Here is a 16,492-nt window from a genome sequence, read left to right as displayed (position 1 = left end):
GAAGCAACCACGTCAACAAGCGGGCATGCTCGACCTCACTGCACGTGCAACGGTCTTAAAGAAGAGCAAGGTTTTTGAGCCTCAAATGTTGATGGCATTTAATGAGATAGATAGATCCATCAGCAATAGCAGTTACTTCATGGGATAAATGTAAGTCTCATTATAACATTACAGATGAGATTTACAAATCTCTCTTCACGAGTTGTACGCAATGGCTAAATCTCCTACTACAAAAAGGAAAGGAGAAAGAGCCAATTCCTGAGATCACTAGGGGATATGTGCAGTGGATCATTGCACAAAAGAATGGCACTTTTAGTTTGAAATTCATTTTACCATGGACAATCAAGTGTGTTGGAAAGAATTTGGAAGGCATTGAGTTTCTCTGCAGTGAGAATAACTCTAAAATTCGTGTTGGTATTTGCATCATAGACACAACACACAAAAGTCTTACATCTAGTGGTTGGAGTGCTGCCCAATTTGGTAAAGTAATTGATGGAGTATGTGGGGTAGCACATCAACCATCAGAGTTTTTAATTGCCGGCTTAGTCAAGTATCAGCATGCTGTTTTTCTAGAGAAGGTAATTTCTGAAAAAGCTAAATGGTATGAAATGCACGTTCTACCTTTGAGCTCCTTAATGGGATCAGAGACCATCCAAACACGTGCTCTTCGCGAAGTAGTTTTTGGGGTTTGGGCATTTTTCAGTCAAGGAGAGCAGTACACCAACTACTCTAGTGTTAAAGAGTCATTGTTGGAGCCAATGCATACTCTCTGCATCAATGACGACGAGTATGATGCTGTGACCATGGCCAAATTCTTTTTTGTACGTCGTGCAATCAAATGCATTTGTCTCAAAGAAGATGATCAAGTGATAGACATCTTCTCATTAGGCTATGGGACTAAAGAGGCACTACAACAACAGAGAAAGGTGATATCAGTTGCATGTAGTAGTGATCAAATGACGCAATTGGAATCTCTTTGCCATTCCATAGTGGAAGAAGACCTTGATCTTAGAAGGTGGGCAGGTGTGGATAACATAGAGAAAGTCAATGCCAAGGATTGAGAGGAAGAAGAAATTGAAGAACCATTGGATGCAAGTGCTGAGGCCATTCTAGAAAGTCTACAGGAAACAGGTTAAGCTAGCCACCCATGATATTACATTACTGATATTTAGATTATTATTGTTGTAATTTTATTTTATTTGTCCCATCTCAAATTTTCCCATGATGTTAAAAACATTGATGTTTGGCTTGTTATTGTTCTCAATTTATTTTCTTTGAAAAAATGTGAACTTGTGAGTTTGAGTTTTTTCACAATAAATGAACTAGACTTAAGTGTATGATATTATATTGACATGTTTTGGTAAATAGAATTCTACATTTATATATAGTCATAAGATATATATTATGTAATACTTTAAAGTTAATTGATCATATGAGGGTTGGGAAGAATACATTATGACTTGAGGATCATAGAGTTCTTTGTAGACTTGAGGATCATAGATTTCTTTGTAGACATGACACCCTATGGCCCTAGGGCCATAGAATCCCCCAAAAGAAAATGGGATACCCAACAACCTTACAGATGTAGGGTGATTACACCGAGTCTCTAAAAGGGCACATAAGCATCTGGGTTACTCTATAGCCTTAGGCCCATAGGGTGTCAGCATAGAATCCCCCAAAATCATTTGGCTACCCTACAATCTTACGGATAAAGGGTGATTACATAGAGTCTTTAAAAGGTCACATAAGCATTTGGGCTAGTCTACAGCCTTAAGGCCATAGGGTGTCAACATAGCTATCCTACAATCTTATGTATATAGAGAGATTACATAAAGTCTTTAAACGGGCACATGAGTGTTTGGGCTATTCTAGAAGGAAACATAAGTTATCCAAGAGCATTTGGGATACCCTAAGGCCTTAGGGCCATAGGGTGGTGACATAGAATCTCCACAGGGGCACTTAAATCACCCCATGGATGCAAATCACCTAGCTCTTATGGACACATCTTATAAAACATCACATGACACCCTATGGCCTTTAGACCATAGGTTGGTTATTCTAGGTCACCTAAAGACTCTTTAAGTGTTTCAAGAACATTTTTCAATGGCCTTATATCTTGTGTCCATATACATTAGGGACATATATTTCTTATCTTGTGATTAAGGTTTAATATTCTATTGAGAATGAAATAAGCTAGAAAAAACTAAAAAGTATTTAGTCCTCAAAATTCCAAAATAAGAGTTTGAACAATTGATGTATGATCATTTTTTGTTGGGTGTAAGTTCTTCTTTTGTGAATTGATGGTGTAAGTGTTTGAAATAATTATCTTTGCATTGCAACTAACTAGATTAAACATATATTCAACATTTGTTGTAAATGCCAATTATTTTCTTAGATAGTAAACATCGAGTATAAATGGTTATTGAAGCATTTATCCTTTGGATTATGTGAAGATCTAGTTCTTTGATTGTAACAAGATTTTATTCAAAGATATAAAATGCGAGTATTTTGTTCCAAACTATGATTTTGTCTTCTAGATGATGCAGAGAATTGGAATTTATATCTTGAATTTTTTCCAATAGAGAGAAGCTAGGACTAGTAGAATTTTTTAGCTTGTCATGTAGCAATCGGAACATTGTATCAAGGTTTATTGCAAAGAAATGATTGTATAATGTATAACCATTGTTTAAGTTTGTAAATTGGAAGTAGAAGGCAATGCAAGTTCCAAAACATCTGCAATGCCATAAGGAGAATCCAGCACAAATAATGATCCAGCAACAAATGTATGATGTATGATAATGATTCAATTTTGTATATCGTGTTGCATATTTATCGCATTTTTTAGCTTACACATTTTGCTAGCATAGAGGACACCCTATGGCCCTAAGACCATAGGATGCCATCATATCCCATGTACAATTTCTCTTTTACCATAGAGGACATCTTATGGATCTAGGGTCATAAGACGCCAACATAGTGCATAAATGGCTTCTTATAAGTATACACGTAAACACAGTGCATAGAGGGAATTTTACTAGCATAAAGACCACCCTATGGCCTTGGGACCTAGGGTGCCAACATAGATCATAGAGGGCTTTTTATAGCACCTTGTTGCCCTTGGGACGCCATAGTGCCATAAAGTGGTTTTTGTATAGATAGTAGAGCATTCTCACACACATGATACCTTGGTCACTATCTAGCCCTTGGAACATATGATAGTAGCGCCATAGAGGACACCCTATAGCGCTAGGGTTTCCTTCTATCCCCAGGGCCATACACTGCCAACATATAGTATACATGGTTTCTTCATAGAGAAAACCTTTTAGTCCTACACTATAGAGTGGAAACCTAGACCATATAATGTATCCTACTTGCATAGAAGGCACCCTATGACCCTGAGGCCAAAGAGTACCAATTTAGGGCATAAAGGGTCTCTTCCTAAGTTGAAGGGCACCTTGTGGCCCTAGGGAGCACCCTATGGCCCCAGGGCCATAGGGTGTCAACATAGTCAAATGGGGTGTAAACTTAGAGCATAGAGGGTTTCTTACTATCATGGAGGACACCTTGTGTCCTTGGTGCCATAGGGTGTAAACATATAGCATGGAGGGTTTCTTGCTATCATAGAGAGCACCCTATGGCCTTGGGGCCATATGATTTCAACAAAGAGCATAAACGGTTTTTTGATAGCATAGAGGATAGCTTATTTACCTTGGGCCAAATGATACAAAACTAAAAGAGTCCTAAGAAGGGAACCTAGGCCACTAAATAACCATGGGGCCATAAGGTGGTCTTTGTGGGGAATGCTCCTAAAGTGTTCCTTGGCTATCCTATGGCCTTTAGGCCATAGGCTACCAACATAGAGTTTAGATGGTTTCTTACTAACATAGAGCTCACCTTGTGGCCTATGGTCTTTAGATTCTAATATAGAGTTTCAATGGTTTTATACTAGGCGTAAGGGGCACCCTATGGCCTTGGGGCCATAGAGTGTCAATGTAGAGCGCAGAGGTTTCCTTTCTAGCACAGAGGGCACCATGTGGCCTAGGAGCCATTTGATGCACCCTATGGCCGGAGGGCTGTAGGTTGCCAATGTAGACAAGGTTTCTTAGTAGCATTATAAAGGGTACCTTGTGGCCGTCAAATCTCCATAGGCTGCCAACATAGAGCGTAGAGGGTTTTTCTTACTAGCATAGAGGACATCCTATGGCCTTGGGGCCATAGGGTTTCAATATTGAGAATAGAGTATTTCTTACTAGCATAGAGGCTACCTTGTGGCCCTAGGTCCATAAGGTGAAAACATAGAGAATAGAGGATTTCTTACTATCATACAGGGTACCTTGTGGCCCTAGGTCCATAGGGTGCAAACATAGAGCATAGAGGATTTGTTACCAGCACAGAGGGCACCCTTTGGCCCAAAGGCCATAGAGTGACAACATGTAGCATAAAGGGTTTCTTACTAGCATAAGAGGAAGACCTTGTGGCCCTCGGGTCATAGGGTGCCAACATAAAGAATATATGGTTTCTTACTAGTGCTCAGAGAGGGCACCTTGTGGCCCTATGCCAAACCATGGCCTTAGGGCCATAGGGTGACACATAAATAAAGTACCATATGGCTTTGAAGCCATATATCTATTTATATGTTAGGACCTCCCAACATTCCTAACGCTATGGCCTTGAGGCCATAAACAAACATATTTTGGATTATCTTAAAGTCATAGAGATATCTACAAAGAGAACTGTATGGCTTGAAGGCCATAACAAACTTAGTCAAGGAAATCATCCAATGCAAGAAGATCATGGCAATAGAAAATGAGACTTATGCTCTAGAGCTTAAAGGCATAAATATTTCTCCAAGTATACTTCTAGGCGCCACCATCATGGACAAAGAACTAATATAGCTAGATAAAGATTAGGAATATCTAGACAATAAGGAGCATAAAAATAAATTCATTGTAGATGTGTTGTCAGTTCGTCAATTTGCTATTTGCGATTAGTTTTTTCTAAGAGTGTGAAAAAAAAGAGTTATCAAAATGTAGATACTTTGGAATCTAAAATTAGGTGTTCTTTAAACTTGTAGTCCTTCAACAAGATATTGCGGCTGACAAAGTTTTACTCGAGATTGTTGGTATAGAGTATGCTAATGCCATTCACCCTACTGAGAAAGATTCTATCAATCTCCATGTCAACCAAAGAGTTTCTGACAAAGATGAGAAGAATCTACAACGACTGGAGATAAATTTAAAGAGTAATCCAATGGAAGAAGACAATGAAAGTTGCAAAACATGAGCAAGGGAAGAAGAAGAATCTAATGAAAATAATCTAGTAGCCCAAGAGTTGGGAATTGGATTGCATGAGACCACAATGGAAGTAGAAGTTTTTTTTCTTTTTTTTCTCAAAAGATTTTTCAATTTCGGAGTATTAACTTACACATTTTGCTAGCATAGAGGACACCCTATGGCCCTAGGACCATAGGATGCCATCATATCCCATGTACAATTTCTCTTTTACCATAGAGGACATCTTATGGATCTAGGGTCATAAGATTCCAACATAGTGCATAAATGGCTTCTTATAAGAATACACGTAAACATAGTGCATAGAGGGAATTTTACTAGCATGAAGATTGCCCTATGGCCTTGGGGCCATAGGGTGCCAACATAAAGCATACAGGGCTTTTTATTACCACCTTGTTACCCTTGGGACACACATGATACCTTGGTCACTATCTCGCCCTTGGACCATATGATAGTAGCATAGAGGACACCCTATAAGCCTAGGGTTTCCTTCTATCCCTAGGGCCATACACTGCCAACATATAGTATACATGGTTTCTTCATAGAACAAACCTTTTAGCCCTACGCAATTGAGTGGAAACCTAGACCATATAATGTATCCTACTAGCATAGAAGGCATGCTATGACCCTGAGGCCAAAGAGTACCAATTTAGGGCATAAAGGGTCTCTTCCTAAGTTGAAGGCCACCTTGTGGCCCTAGGGAGCACCCTATGGCCCCAGGGCCATAGGGTGTCAACATAGTCAAATGGGGTGTAAACTTAAAGCATAGAGGGTTTCTTATTATCATGGAGGACACCCTGTGTTCTTCGTGCCATAGGGTGTAAACATATAGCATGGAGGGTTTCTTGCTAGCATAGAGAGCACCCTATGGGCTCTCTATGGACTTGGGGCCATATGATTCCAACAAAGAGCATAAACGGTTTTTTGATAGCATATAGGATAGCTTATTTCCCTGGGGCCATATGATACAAAAATAAAAGAGTCTTAAGAAGGGCACCTAGGCCACTAAATCACCATGGGGCCATAAGGTGGTCTTTGTGGGGAATTCTCCTAAAGGGTTCCTTGGCTATCCTATGGCCTTTGGCTACCAACATAGAGTTTATATGGTTTCTTACTAACATAGAGCTCACCTTGTGGCCTACGGTCTTTAGATGCTAATATAGAGTTTCAATGGTTTCATACTAGGCGTAAGGGGCACCCTATGGCCTTGGGGACATAGAGTGTCAATGTAGAGCGCAGAGGTTTCTTCTCTAGCATAGAGGGCACCATGTGGAGTAGGAGCCATTTGATGCACCCTATGGCCCGAGGGCTATAGGTTGCCAATGTAGACAGTAGAGGTTTTCTTTCTAGCATAAAGGGAACCTTGTGGCCTAGGGGCTATTTGGTGCTCCCCTAGAGCATACAAGGTTTCTTAGTAGCATTATAAAGGGTACCCTGTGGCCCTCAAGTCTCCATAGGGTGCCAACATAGAGCGTAGAGGGTTGTTCTTACTAGCATAGATGACATCCTATGGGCTTGGGGCCATAGGGTTTCAATATTGACCATAGAGGATTTCTTACTAGCATAGAGGCTACCTTGTGGCCCTAAGTCCATAGGGTGCAAACATAGATAATAGAGGATTTCTTACTATCATAGAGGGTACCTTGTGGCCCTAGGTCCATAGGGTGCAAACATAGAGCATAGAGTATTTGTTACTAGCACATAGGGCACCCTATGGCCCAAACGCCATAGAGTGATAACATGTAGCATAAAGGGTTTCTTACTAGCATAAAAGGTAGACCTTGTGGCCCTCGGGTCATAGGGTGCCAACCTAAAGCATATATGGTTTCTTACTAGTGCTCATAGAGGGCATCTTGTGGCCCTATGACAACCCATGACCTTAGGGCCATAGGGTGACACATAAATAAAGTACCATATGGATTTGAAGCCATATATCTATTTATATGTTGAGACCCCCCAACAATCCTAACCCTATGGCCTTGAGGCCATAAAAAAAACATATTTTGGATTATCTTAAAGTCATAGAGATATCTACAAAGAGAACCGTATGGCCTGAAGGCCATAAGAAACTTAGTCAAGGAAATCATCCAATGCAAGAAGATCATGGCAATACAAAATGAGACTTCTGCTCTAGAGCTTAAAGGCATAAATGTTTCTCCAAGTATACTTCTAGGCGCCACCATCATGGACAAAGAACTGATGTAGCTAGATAAAGATTAGGAATCTCTAGACAATAAGGAGCATAAAAATAAATTCATTTTAGATGTGTTGTTTTCTATTTGCGATTAGATTTTTCTAAGAGTGTGACAAAACAGAGTTATCAAAATGTAGATACTTTGGAATCTAAAATTAGGTGTTCTTTAAACTTGCAGTCCTTCAACAAGATATTGCGGCTGACAAAGTTTTACTCGAGATTGTTGGTATAAAGGATGCTAATGCCATTGACCCTACTGAGAAAGATTCTATCAATATACATGTCAACCAAAGAGTTTCTGACGAAGATGACAAGAATCTACAAGCCTTTGAAGGTCAACTGCTACAACGTCTGGAGATAAATTTAAAGAGTAATCCAATGGAAGAAGACAGTGAAAGTTCCAGAACATGTGCAAGGGAAGAAGAAGAATCCAATGAAAATATTCTAGTAGCCCAAGAGTTGGGAATTAGATTGCATGACACCACAATGGAAGTAGAAGGCAATGGAAGTTCCAGAACATGTGCAACGCCAGAAGGAGAATCCAACACAAATATTTTAGCACCCCAGGATTTGGAAATCGAAGTGCATGGTGAGTCAGACCTTCCATCCACCAACAAACCAATGCTGACTATAATAGTGAGCTTGTGTGGATTGTTCCTGAGGAGATTCTGGCAAAAGTCCAAGAAAATGAAGAGCTTAAAGTTTGGACATGAGCATATTTTTCTTCTTCCAGGATGTATTGAGTTTTTAAAGGCTCTATTTAGCAATTTCAATGTAGGGATATGGTCAGCTGCTAATGACATGCATGTTGTGGACATCATCAAGATTTTAGAAAAGGAAGCTAAAGAAAAATTTCCATTCTTTATGATCTGGGGGCAAAGCCAATGTCAACCATGCGTAGAATCAAGGATCACTCGCTTAGATAATCCAGGAGTAGAAGCACTTTTCAAACCGATGGCTATTGCATCATCAAAATTTGGGCTTGATGCAAGAAGATTGCTTCTTGTAGATGATGAACCATTAAAGGGATGTGTGAATCCTGCATTGAATTGTATTTTTCCACCATCATTTAATGTTGATGATGAGGAGGATAATATCCTCCTTGGGGAGCTGCTACCATATATCAAAGCTCTCAATCATGTTAATGACATTCGCACAGTTACAGGGTCTCATTTATATGGACAAGCACCCATTGCTCAAGGTCATGAGCTTTATAACCGTATACACAAGGTTGTTGCAGAGTGGGAGGAGAGAAATCTAATTTTTCTAGGAAAAACCTACTCCACGGGAAGACTACCAGAAGTTTCTCCTCCTCTTCACGATGAGAAAGTTACAACATCTAGCACTAGTGGAATGTCCACTCGAAGTCAAGACAAGAAACTTTCATCACGTGATCGAGAAAAAGTAAGGGTCTTAAAGAATATCAAATCATTATCAGCCTTGAAAGGTACATAAGCAATCATGCTTGCCCAAAAATTGGGATACAAGGAGCCTATGATCAAAGTACATGAAGCCAGGAATTATATAAAGCATCTAAAAATTCAGTATGATCTCAAATAGCCCTATATCAAGAAATGATGAAGCAATGTTTTGTAACATTTTGTCATTTACAAAGATCTTGATGTACTCAAAGACTTTGTTAGAGTGCTTAGGGTTTCAAGATATATGAAGATGTAAATGATTAATAGTTTTTTAAATTGTCTTTCAATACTATAAGTAACTTCTGAGTTTCATGTGCCAAATGCTCTTTTTTTAAAAACCTTTTATAGTTGTTTTCTTTGAAATTTGAGTTCTCTATGCCATCAAGGACAATCTACATGCTCATAAGGTCAAATCTCACCCTATATGTCCTTGGGAGAATTTCACTTTATGGTCTCAACACCCTATGTGAATCTAAGGCCATAGGGTCATAGTTTGGCATGTGTTCTTGCATAGGACTTACTAAGTGTAACCAAAAATTAGCACCCTATGTCCCTAAGGTCTTCAACACAGTTAAGATCTCTATATTAAGTTTTTTTTAAAAATCATTTCAGGGCTTCTAAGAAAAAAATGTTTTGCTATTAGATTATCACAAAATAGAGGAGCTCCCTTTCATATTACATCAAATATCACATTCAAACCAAGAGCAATGGTTTCATTATCTACCAACATCTTTCAAATAGGACAAAAGAACGCTTATCTTGGATTTAGAGGGTGTTCTTCTTGCAACATTTGAGCTTCAATCAAGGCCAACTTGGACCAAGTACATGTGCATTGTAGAAGATAACAATGAGGTGTATGCGGTGCGTCCAGATGCAGAGTATTTCTTAAGATTTTTCTTTGAGCTCTTTGAGGTTTGGATTTGGAGCTGCCATCGTTTACAAAAAGCTCAACACATAATCAAGACCTATTTTCCTACACAAAGTCACAAATTCAAGATGATTATGGATAACCGGTGCTGCCAAAATTCAAATTTCATGATCGGTTACAAAAGAGCCTATCACAAAAATCTTTCGACCATATGAAAGCTATTTGATTACTTAGATGGGGGCAACACTATAATCTTTGATGATAGTCCATATCGAAAGATGTGGAATATGCAAGGAACTTATATGATTTTTCCAAAGTTTTGGAACCAACCTACTCAATTGCTTCAAAGTTTTTTAAAAGATGAAATTGTTCCATGGTTATATGGATGGTTGTATGCTAAAGACAAGAGAGACTATACCATAAGAAATTATGTAATGTTCCATCCTGATCCCGAGACTCACTATGTAATGCAATGTTATATGTCTCAAAGGACTCAAAATCTCAAGAGAAGGAGGCCATTTTAAGTGTACTAGTTAAGTATTCTAAATAGCATCTACCAAGTATATTTTGACAATGTGTACTTTTCAAAATTTAAACTTGATGGAATGTTGTGGGATATCTTGAAACATCTTTAAGCTGTTCTGCTAATTGAAAACAATTTTGCAGAAACTACTCACACAAGAGACCAGAATCGATGTGGTATACAACTTTGCAGAAGGAAGTTTTTTCAAATTGTACACCGATTTTGAGTTATCGTTCGCGGACTGCGTACATACCTGAAAAGCAACTTTTGTTTTCTGTTTTTGATTTCTTTGTTAATTCAAAACTATTTTTCAGAAACTACCCGCGAAGGAGATCGGAATCGATGTGGTCTACAACTTTGCACAGAGAAGTGTTTTCAAATTCTTCACCGATTTTGAGTTATCGTGCGCGGACTGCGTACATGCCTAAAAAGCATGTTTCATTTTTTGTTTTTGATTTTTCTGCTAATTGAAAACGATTTTGCAGAAACTACCCGCGTAGAGGGATCGGAATCGATGTGGTCTACAACTTTGCAGAAGGAAGTTTTGTCAAATTCTTCACCGATTTTGAGTTATCGTTCGCAGACTGCGTACATACCCGAAAAGAAAGTTTCGTTTTATGTTTTGATTTTTCTGCTAATTGAAAACGATTTGCAGAAACTACGCGCGTGAGGGATCGGAATCGATGTGGTCTACAACTTTGCAAAAGAAACTAGCCGCTACAGGCATCGGAATCGATGAGAAACTATTCGCTTGAGCCATCGGAATTGATGTGGTCTATAACTTTGCAGAAGAAAGTTTCTCTAAATTCTGCACCGATTTTGGATTATCGTTCGCGGACTATGAATATGTTTGAAAAGCAAAATTTTACTTTTTGCTTTTGATTTTTCTCATAATTGAAAACTTCTCAATTATATTTTTTCTTCATCAATCATATATTTGATACTGATGTAACTTTGCTGCAAGCCAGTTACATATCGTTCCGATTCAGTCGAGTAGTTGATAATCGTCCAAATTCTATCGAGCTACTGTTGGTACATGATCTTTTGTTATATGATATACTCGTTTATTGATTCTCGTATAATTATTCTTTTAGAGATATAGTTTCGTCGTTTTATTGATAATTTCTCGTTGATACCATAGTGGTTTTGATGGTACCCTGATGATGTTTTGTTAGTACTCTGGTCATGGTGATTTTTGTCGATACCATGATGATATTTCATTGATACCATGGTTATTCTCGGTGATGCCATGATGATGTTTCGTTGATACCATGGTTATTCTCGGTGATTCCATGAGGATATTTCGTTAATATCATCAGAATTCCATGGTGATTTTTGTTGATACCATGATGTTGTTTCGTTGATACCATGGTTATTCTCGGTGATACCATGATGTTGTTTCGTTGATACCATGGTTATTCTCGGTGATACCATGATGTTTTTTCGTTGATACCATGGTTATTCTCGGTGATGCCATGATGTTGTTTTGTTGATACAATGATTATTTTTGGTGATATCATGATGCTTTTTGTTGATACCATGATGATTTATTCATTTTTATTGATACAATGATGATGTTTTGTTAATACTTTGATGATATTCATTGATCACTACGTTGATAAATGTTGTTTTATGTAGTATATACACATATCATTTGCATCACGTAATCACACATCTTGTACTTTTACGTTCATACTCTATGTACCATATGTTTTCATGCGTATATATGTCGTCAAAAGAGTGGCGTCGCGAACCATCTCTTATGGCATTGTGAACGTAAATTATTTCACTAACGATGCTAATAATTTTCATGACTATGTTTTTTTTTTTTTGAGTCTATGATCTATGTAGGATTCATCAAAGAATTGATTTTATGAAGACAAACTTGGTGACAATAAAAGATTTATAAAGATATGTTTGGGGATGTCATATTGATGACAACATGAAGATATGTTTGGTGATACGATAGTGATGACAAGCTACATAGCAAATTCATGGAGACACTTCTGATTACGAGCTAATCGATAGCCTTTACACCTCTTTATTGAACCTTTGTATTCATAATTGTATTTGATAGGATAGGAGTAATGTAACTCCTCATAAAACATTCATTGTAAAAGGAGTGATGTAGCTCCTCATAAAATATTCATTGTAAAAGGAGTGATGTAGCTCCTCATGAACATTTGTATATTCAATGATTTTTATAATATAACGGTGGGTGTATATAGAGCTGTGGGTTTTTTCCTTGATCCCCCAAGGGTTTTTTCATCCACAGTTAGGGACCCTTATTTGAGCGGGGGTGTTGATCTTATATGTGAAGCTACTCAATATATGGCTTCTCTATATATGGCACCCAGGTCCCCTCTATATATACATCATCTCATGTGTGTATTCTACACACTTTGGGGTTCTATTTCTGTGCTCTCTCTTTCTCTTTCAACACTTAGATCCTGACAATGAGAGGGATACATACGTGACACCACACTTTACATTGATCTTTGTGATTTGTAAAGTAATGCATATTTGTATAACTTTGTTACATTCCTATTGATAATATCTCATACATGCGAGGTTTTTGATTCAAAAATTCATAACATATTTTTTTATGATATGAATAATCATAAATTACATCATGCATAATCTTGTGTGCGTTCTTGTATGTATTAATCATAAATTACATTCATGTGGACCTGTGGTTTAGAGTTTAAGGTGATTGCTTCATGGTTGTATTGCAAAGAATGACTAGAATTATGTGTTGTATTACATGTCGCTTATTGTTAGCAGCAAGCTAACTCGGATACCATTTTTCGGAGCTCTCACTATAAAAACACTTATTATTTTGATAAATCGATAATATTGTAACTCCTAGTTTTTTAATAAACCTTGTAAGGGATAAGCCAGGGCTACAAGGTTCTAGATTATATCAACCTATCATTACCCATATTTAGTTAGAGCTCCTAGATTATTAGTTTTGACCACCAAAAACCATGGCTAAGGTATAAAAACGATTTTTTGTAAGTTATTTGTAATTTTTGGATAATGAAATATACAACGTGAGCTAACAATGCTCACTCCTGTCCTTCTCACGCTTCCTACTCCCTCCGCAATTGTCACATTACAGTCACGTTTCTTGCATTGCAACCGCATGTAAGAGCTCTATGCATTGACATAAGCACTTCACAGTATTTTGTAGCTTTTGGCGTCTCCAATCCACAACCTTATTTCATCATAAGTAGTAATTTACACTTTAAAATAATAAAATAAGCATAGGAGAGGTATTGGGGCATCATTGCTAAGAATTTAGGTGCATTCTGGGTCAAAAACAACTAGGTCAAAAATCCATTGCTATTAATAATCCCAATTTTGGCACATGACCTAAAGTGGGATTTGACACCATAAGCATGTGTGCTTAGGTTTTATAAACACATCCTAGAAGTTCCGTTACATTTGGATGTCATTGGATGCTGTAACGGATGTGATTTGTTTGTCGATGAGCGATTGGCTTTTGGTGATTTTAGTCACTTGAGTGTAACTTAGAGTTAGATGCGAGTTGTTTGTTGTTTTTAGAGGGATTGACAACCTCTTGTAGTCTTTATGCACTAGACAATTCAGCTTCATCCCATGGATTGATAATTTAATCGTGGTTCTCGCTAAATCTGCAATAAGATAGGAGTGAGGTTAGACACCCATCCCACATTTGTGACGCCGTTGCCAGGGATCGAAGAGACCTAAACTAGCGTAAAATATCAGCATCTTGTGAAGTTATCCTTTAACTTCCTGTAGGATTTCTAGAGTAAAAATTTTCTTTTAGAAACCGTATAGCTTAAGATTGTCGTCTTTTGCTGTGTAGAGGTAGCTTGGAGGTAAGTTGAACTTGCCAAGTGCCTTTACTATTGTAGGATTGTAGAACTAGATTAGATTTTGAGGATGATTGATAGAGAAAACAAGTCTTAAGATCAATGATCATAAACCATAAAAAACAAGAAAACTAGTGTTTGTGGACATTTTTCACAACCCCATTGCATGAGAACCTAGAAATAGGGTAAGTAGGATCTGGGGTGGATAACACAGCATTGCTCTCTCCAAAAGAATCATTGTGAGTTGTTATTTGAAGTTGCAAAATTTTAGGTCTACGGCTAGAAGTAGCACATAAAAACTCCAAACCACTCAATCCGACTGGAGAGTATGCTTAAAGGTTGTATGAACCAGTGGGTAAGCTTACGAAAACAATGAGGTAAAAATTTCAAGAGTTTGCAAAAACTTTGATTATTTACTTTTTCTTGACATTTAGGCCAAATAAGTTTTGACTTGATTCATGGGCTTAAAATAGCTCATGAAAAGACTGTCCATTGAAAAATTGCAAAAAAATTGTTCATTTTGGATATGAAGTAAATAATCGTGATTATTTACTTTAAACTCAAAATTGACCAATCTTGATACCAGTGACTCATTGCATGTGTGCAAACAACTTTTGTAAGGGCACATAGGATTGAATCACCAAACTCGCAAAAAATTGGATAAAAACTAAAGGTTGTACTGACTTTTAAAAACTTGAGTGTAAATTTTAAAAAAAATTATCCAAACTTAATGAAATTTGATTCATAGACTTATATTGATATGATAGACATGTGTATATGCTCAGTTGACTAAAAAGATGCAAAAAATTGTCAGTTGTAAATAATTACGATTATTTATATCTGCCCCATTTTTCAACTTTTTTGACCAAGTTAGCATACCACTAGTTTTTACATGCTGTAATTAGCCCAAAACCCAAATTTGGTAAGATTTGGATCATTGGATTGAAAATTGTGAGCAAATTTGCAAAGTTAGTTTGCAGATAGAAAATTGATGACAATTTGATAAAAAATTATCCAAACTTGATGAAACTTGGCTAGAGACCTTAAGTTGAGGTGCTTAACAGATCTGTGTCAAGGTTGGGACAAAAACTTGCAAAAAATTAGCTAGAGTAAATAATCACGATTATTTACATTTGCTTCAAAAATTGACAATCTTCCATAATTGAGCATACCACAAGGTCAAGCATATCATGTAGACCACACAAATCAATTTTGGTGAAATTTGGATCACAAAAGTGATACTTAAGCCAGATTCTTAAAATCAGAGTCTGCAGACACAAAACAATTGATAAACGTAAACAGAATTTGTCCAAACTTGTTGAAGCTTGTCCAAGGACCTTAACTGGTTGTACGCTTGGAAAACCAAGCAGAAAGTGTAAAAATTTGATAAAAGTAAATAATCGTAATTATTTACTACTGCTAAATAGAGACACCAGTTTTGACTTTTGAACTTGTACAGTGTTAGACCAGCATAATACAAGGCCACCGGGAAAATTTGGGTTCAATCGGATCCAAATTGGTACATGTTCACTGAGTTTCCAGGTTATAGATTAATCCTTTAATTTTGTACAAAAGTCAAATCTAAAAGTCAATTGTTGACTCCCATAGCTTGAGTTGAAGTGATACACACAGACCAATCACAATAGTAAGCAAAAATCACACTGTCTTTGTGAAAGAATACCTAACTTGATCCAAATTGATACAGGAATCAGGTTCCACTGAAGAAAGCATGAATCAAGGCGAGCACTTGGACACTATCCCTGAAGAAGTCTCAGACACTTTTTCAGATTCAAAATCTGAAATGTCTTCTTACTCGACTCAATCAGAAACTGGAACAATAGTGCGCTATAAGCATATACTCTCATTTTATAAGACTAATCGCCATGGAGGTCTGGTTTATGTGGATCCTAACGAGGAGTATACTATTCGCATTTGACCATGGTATTGAGTTCTAAGAAGAAATCAGGACAAACAAACAAGGAAAAATGTACATGGATAGAAACAGAACTGAGTATTTACAAGTTGAAAACCCTGACATGATAGACAAATGGGGGTTAGAAGTAAACACCATAATCCCAAATATGGCAGCTAAAAAAGGACCACTAACCTTAGAATTTGAGGGATATGATCAAGTTGATTTCAAGCCTTTGAAATGGCTTAGTACGGATAATCCTAGGATCGAAGTCTATTGTTGGGAGGATAGAAATGTAAAAGATCTTATGTGGACTTCGCATGCAAAATAGAGACAACTAACACCCATGAAGATCATCTATATCTTCAAGATCAAGGATAAGGGATCACAAGATCTACCACTACAACAAAAAAAGGTGCCTTCGAC

Source organism: Adiantum capillus-veneris, chromosome 8 (assembly GCF_014529385.1).
Source record: "Adiantum capillus-veneris isolate H3 chromosome 8, ASM1452938v2, whole genome shotgun sequence".
In the NCBI taxonomy this organism is placed as follows: Eukaryota; Viridiplantae; Streptophyta; class Polypodiopsida; order Polypodiales; family Pteridaceae; genus Adiantum; species Adiantum capillus-veneris.
This window is presented reverse-complemented; position numbering follows the sequence as displayed.